We start from the raw sequence: 6,201 nt of genomic DNA, 5'->3' as shown, positions 1-6,201 counted from the left end.
GAAAAATTTTCTATAGAAATAAAATTTGTAAAAATTTTCAGTAGAAATAAAATTTTTTGGAATTTTCAATAGAAATAAAATTTTCAGAAAATGTTCATAAAATTTTCTGTAGAAATAAAATTTTTTGAAATTTTCAATAGAAATAAAATTTTCAGAAAATGTTCATAAAATTTTCTGTAGAAATAAAATTTTGAGACAATTTTCTGTAGAAATACAATTTTGAAAAAATTTTCTATAGAAGTAGAAATTTTGACAAATTTTTTTTATAGAAATAAAATAAAAGATATAAGAAATAAAATGTTGAGAACATTTTCTATATAAATAAAATTTTGACAAAATTTTCTTAGAACTAAAAAATTTTCTATAGAAAAAAAAAAATTTACAAAATTTTCTATAGAAATAAAATTTTGACAAAATATAATAGAGAAATAAAATTGTGAAAAAATTTTCTTTATAAATAAAATTTTGACAAAATAAAATAGAGAAATAAAATTTTAAGAAAATTTTCTATAGAAATAAAATTTTGAGAAAATTTTCTATATAAAAAAAATTTGACAAAATTTTGTATAGAAATAAGATATTGACAAACTTTTCTATAGAAATATAATTTTAACAAAATTTTCTACACCGAAAAAAAGTGAACTGTTTTATAGGAAGAATGAACTGCCTCGCACGAAAATTGAACTAAATTTTACTCCATATTTTGAGATTTCCACAAAGCGTTGTTAAAACCAGGAAATTTTAATTCCCTGTTGTATTTTTTAACTGCAGTTCACGAAATTACATCATCTCATAGAAAAAAAAAAATTTGAACCAAATACGGCCAAAAATCTGGCTTCTGGGTCCATATAAGTCCATATCGGGCGAAAGATATATATGGGAGCTATATCTAAATCTGAGCCGATTTCAATCAAATTTTGCACACTTGACTATACGACTAAGTGTTATGTTTGTGCAAAATTTCAAGCAAATCGGTATAAAACTCTGGCTGCTGGGTCCATATTAGTGCATATCGGGCGAAAGATATATATGGGAGCTATATCTATCTGAACCGATTTCTTCCAAAATCAATAGGGTTCTATTCTGACCCAAATTAGGAACATGTGCCAAATTTGAAGGCGATTGGACTTAAATTGCGACCTAGACTTTGATCACGGACGGACAAACGGACATGGTTATATCGACTCAGGGACCCACCCTGAGCATTATTGCCAAAGACACCATGTGTCTATCTCGTCACCTGTTACAAACATATGCACTAACTTATAATACCCTGTTCCACAGTGTGGCGCAGGGTATAAAAATTAACTAAAAATAAAGAAGAAAGTCATTGGCGCCAAATCATGACCTTTTTAATCATAGTTCATTCTTACTATTTTTGGAAATCGTACGAAAATTTTCATTTGCTTTAGTTCATATTGAATTTATGTGTACAGTCATTGAACATTATACTCACATTTAGTTCATAAAATTTTTGAGACATACTTAAAAAAAGTAAGATTTCAATAAGCTTGGGAAAATTTCGATAAAAATAGTAAAATTTAACAACAAGCAAATATTTTTTTTGCAAGAAAAATAAGTTAAATTTAGTGTTAGTTTAACTACGGAAATTTTGTTCTGAAATAAAATTTTGACAAAATTTTCTGTAGAAATAAAATTTTGACATTTTCTATAGAAATAAAATTTGGACAAAATTTTCTATGAAAATAAAATTTTGACAAAATTTTCTATAGAAATAAAATTTTGACAAAATTTTCTATAGAAATAAAATTTTGACAAAATTTTCTATAGATATAAAATTTTGACAAAATTTTCTATAGAAATAAAATTTTGAAAAAATTTTTTATAGAAATAAAATTTTGACAAAATTTCAATAGAAATAAAATTTTGACAAAATTTTCTATAGAAACAAATTTGGGAAAATTTTCTATAAAAATTCAATTTTGAGAAAATTTTTTATAAAAATAAAATTTTGAGTTAATTTTCTATAGAAGATTTTCTATAGAAACAAACTTTTGACAAAATTTTCTATAGAAATAAAATTTTGACAAAATTTTCTTAAAAATAAAATTTTGACAAAATTTTCTATAGAAATAAAATTTTGACAAAATTTTCTATAGAAATAAAATTTTGACAAAATTTTCTATAGAAATAAAATTTTGACAAAATTTTCTATAGAAATAAAATTTTGACAAAATTTTCTTAGAAATAAAATTTTGACAAACTTTCTATATAACTAAAATTTTTACAAATTTTTCTATAGAAATAAGATTCTGACAAAATTTTCTATAGAAATAAAATTTTGACAAAATTATCTATAGAAATAAAAAACGAAATAAAAATAAGATTAAGGGACTTGTAAGTTATATGAAAAGATGATGTACAGTGGGAGAAAAGATGATTCAATTTGTAAGAGGAAATTTCCCAAATGTTTTCTCCATAAGGAGTTAGCATAAAGGGCCCAAAATTGAGTTATCTCTCCCAGGCAGATCTATACTAAAGGCTGTGGAAAGGTTCATTCGCCCGAACCGAAACATGTACAGTCCAGGCGTATATGGATTTGTATCTGGCGTTTTCTTTTCAATGGCTCTATTAACAATGTTCCTTAATCTATATCTGTCCATAAAGCTCGAAAAATAATTGTATAATTAGACTTTTTACAAAATTTTCTATAAAAATAAAAATTTCGGCAGTCTATAGTCGCTTTCGAATTAAGGACACAGTTGCCACAGTTGGTAGAATTCTACCAAAAATGGTAGATTTTTTACTGTTTGGTACATTCTTGATGTTTTGGTAGATTTACTAAAACAAAGTCTTCTTCAAGTAAGAGGCGCTTCAATAATAATATTTAGACAAAATTTTTCTAATGAAATAAAATTTTGACAAAACTTTCTATAGAAATAAAGTTTTGACAACATTTTCCATAGAAATAAAAAATTCGGAAAATTTCGGCAGTCTATAGTCGCTTTCGAATTAATTACACGATTGCCACAGTTGGTAGAATTCCACCAAAAATAGTAGATTTTTCACGGTTTGGTACATTCTAGATGTTTTGGTAGATTTTCGAAAAAGTCCTCTCCAAGTAAGAGGCACTTAAATTTTTATAGAACTAAAATTTTGACAAAATTTTCTATAGAAACAAAAATTTGACAAAATTTTCTGTACAATTAAAATTTGACAAAATTTTCTATAAAAATAAAATTTTGACAACATTTTCTATGGAAGTGAAAAATGTTGACAAAAATGTCTATGGAAATAAAATGTTGTCATAATTTTCTATTTAGCATAAAATTTTATCTATTGCGCCATTATCATCGACGGCGCTTCATTCCTAATGACTACTCCCTTCGATTGGTCATTTTCAGCTGACCTCTTTATCAAATAATCGTGATCATTTCGTTTCTTCACTAGCTGCTAAATTTGGAATGACTTCCCATTGGAGAAAACCGGTATCGAAAAGTGGTACGAGAAAGAAAATTATTCACATTTAAAGGTTTGAGAATTCTAACATAGCCCAGCCAAATATAAAGTATAGTGTGATTGCTTGATTTTGTATGCAATAGATCAATGTGCTTTTGAAATATTTTCATTTTGCAGTTTACTAGGTAAAATGAAAATATTTCAGTGACAGAAATATGTTAGCTGTCAGACGAACGGTTTAGATATAAGCTGAAATAGATTAGAATTGCAATCAGCCACCCTGTAGAAATGGAGGTGTCTATATACTTCTGATGAAATTTTGAACTAGTTCATGAACTATTTACTGGTGGTGCCTAAAGTAGTCAGTTAACTTCTTCCAATGAGAATAAGTTAATAAAATTGCTATTTTTGCTTTATGTTCTTCATTGAAAGTAATCGAGAGAGGTACTATTTCTGCTTAATTTGAAATGGTAATTCTACTACTCTCATTTCCTAGAGGGATACTGCTGGAAGTATCTGAGTGTGTGTATGTGTTTGCTTCCGTTTCATAGCTTTCACATCGCCATTGCTGGGATATGCCTGTTTCTTTATGTGTTTTAGTGAATACACGAAAAATATACTAAAGTATAACGAATGTGACTACAATATCTCATCACCATCTTTATTGTAGTGGTTGGTATTTGATGTTGATAGATATGTTTGTACAGATGAACATTTACTGCAGATATATTGCCACTCATACATATTATGCATGTAATATATCTATACATACACACAGATACATATGTACTTCCGCTTACTCTTAAATTCAGAAAAATCTTCGTGATAGATGAAAAATAAACAAAAAAAAAAAAATGTCCATAAATATCACTCTCTTAATAGGGCTCGTGTGATGGGTATTGTTTTAACAGTGTACAAATAGTTTATTCTATTTCACTCTTCAGATATAATTCAAATTGATACTAACAAAAATTTACTAAGCTAAAGCTAAACGTTGTAAAATTTTTACACCAACCACCATGATGGCGGTATAAAAAGTTCCCCATTCCGTTTGCAACACATCAAAATATCGATTTTTTAATCAGCGTGAAATTCTTAGACGATATAACGATGTCCGTCCGTCCGTCTGTTTGTTGTAATCACGTTGCAGCAGCCTTCAATAATGAAGCTATCGTTCTGAAATTTTGCACAAGCTCGTCTTTTGTCTCCAGACAAGTCAAGTTTGAAGATGGACTATAACGGATCATGTTTCGATGTATCCCCCCTATAAACCGATCTTTCGATTTGACTTCTTGAGTACACACAAAAAATTTTTTGAAATTTTGAAATGTCTTCAATTACAGAAATGATAGTATCAATTAAAAAATTAATTGAAAGTCAATTAAAAAATTAATTGATCCAGGTAAAAAATTAATGGATACTATTAATTTTTGTGATTGATTTTTGTTTCAATTAAAAACTTTGTTGATTCAATTAAATGTTTAATTAAATATTTTTTAAAACTCAATTAAAATTTTAATTGGAAAAATTTTCGTGAAATTTTTTTCAGTGTATACAGATTCCGCTAGTTTTATCTTTGATGTATTTTAGGTCCATAAAGAAATGTGCTAAATTTGGTATACATCGGTCCAAGTTTTAATATATCCCCCACTTATTCCGACTTCTTAAGGTCATGGAAACTACAAGTGTCATCCGATTGGCTTTGAAATTTGAAATCTAGAGGTGTTTTTAGTTCGTAAATATCTGTACATTTGGCACAGTTTCACATCAATTTGCTCAAAATTTTGCACACACGCAGAGAAGGAATATAATCATCCCAACCAGGTTCTTTTCTCGGAAAATGTGTATCTGATTTCGGAAAGCATGTTATGCTTGACGAGAAAAGAATATTTTTGCGACTAAAATGCTATATGGTCGCTGTGAAAAAGAAACATGGCGCTATTGAAACATGTTTGATGTTTCCATCTCTAGGTGCAAGGAGTACAATTAGTAATATAGTGCGCAATATTTTTTGGACAAAAATGAATTGAAACCTTTATAACTTTTGAATTGATTATGATATTATTGTTTCAGAGTTTTACAGAAAAAATTGTTTCAAGAAATATTGCTGAGTACACCAATCCCAAAATTCGTACCATAAATCACCAAAATGGGGACATATGTTAAAAAAAACGTTGTTTTTGTACTGTGCATATTTCTCAGCTGTTTACCTGTAGGATTTTGAAACCTTTACAGTTAGTTAGTGGACACATGGGGCTATTTGGAAAAAAAGATTTTTTCTTTTCCAAATATTTCTGATTTTGGGTTGAGAAGAACTCATATACTACTTGACCAAAATGACCGAACAAAGCTTAAAACGTATCTTTATTTTATTTTCTATAAGAAAAAAGCAAAAAAGTTTGGGAGAAGTCCAGAAAAAAATGTAATGACAGAAAGAATGTAAGGCTATGGTCACACTAGGCAAATATTTGCCCAAAATGAGTGTCAAACATTTTTCCAGGAGCACTTTCGAAATATCTGAATACCGTTTTTGCAAAATACTCCTATCGTGATGGAATATATCCAATATGAGTTAAAAACGTTTGCTGGTTTGGCTGTGGCGACGAATTCCTTTTCGATTTCTGTCAAATATTTGCCCAGTGTGACCGTACCGTAAGTGCTTTTTTCGAAAAATTGCTCCAAATTATGTATTTTTTAAAATTCCAAATTGTGGAGTCTACAACTTTTAATCTGAAGCACATAGGTACATAATTATACCCTGCGCCACACTGTGGAACAGTG

The sequence above is a fragment of the Haematobia irritans genome, chromosome 1 (assembly GCF_050003625.1).
Source record: "Haematobia irritans isolate KBUSLIRL chromosome 1, ASM5000362v1, whole genome shotgun sequence".
NCBI lineage: Eukaryota > Metazoa > Arthropoda > Insecta > Diptera > Muscidae > Haematobia > Haematobia irritans.
Note: the sequence above shows the minus strand (reverse complement) of the source record.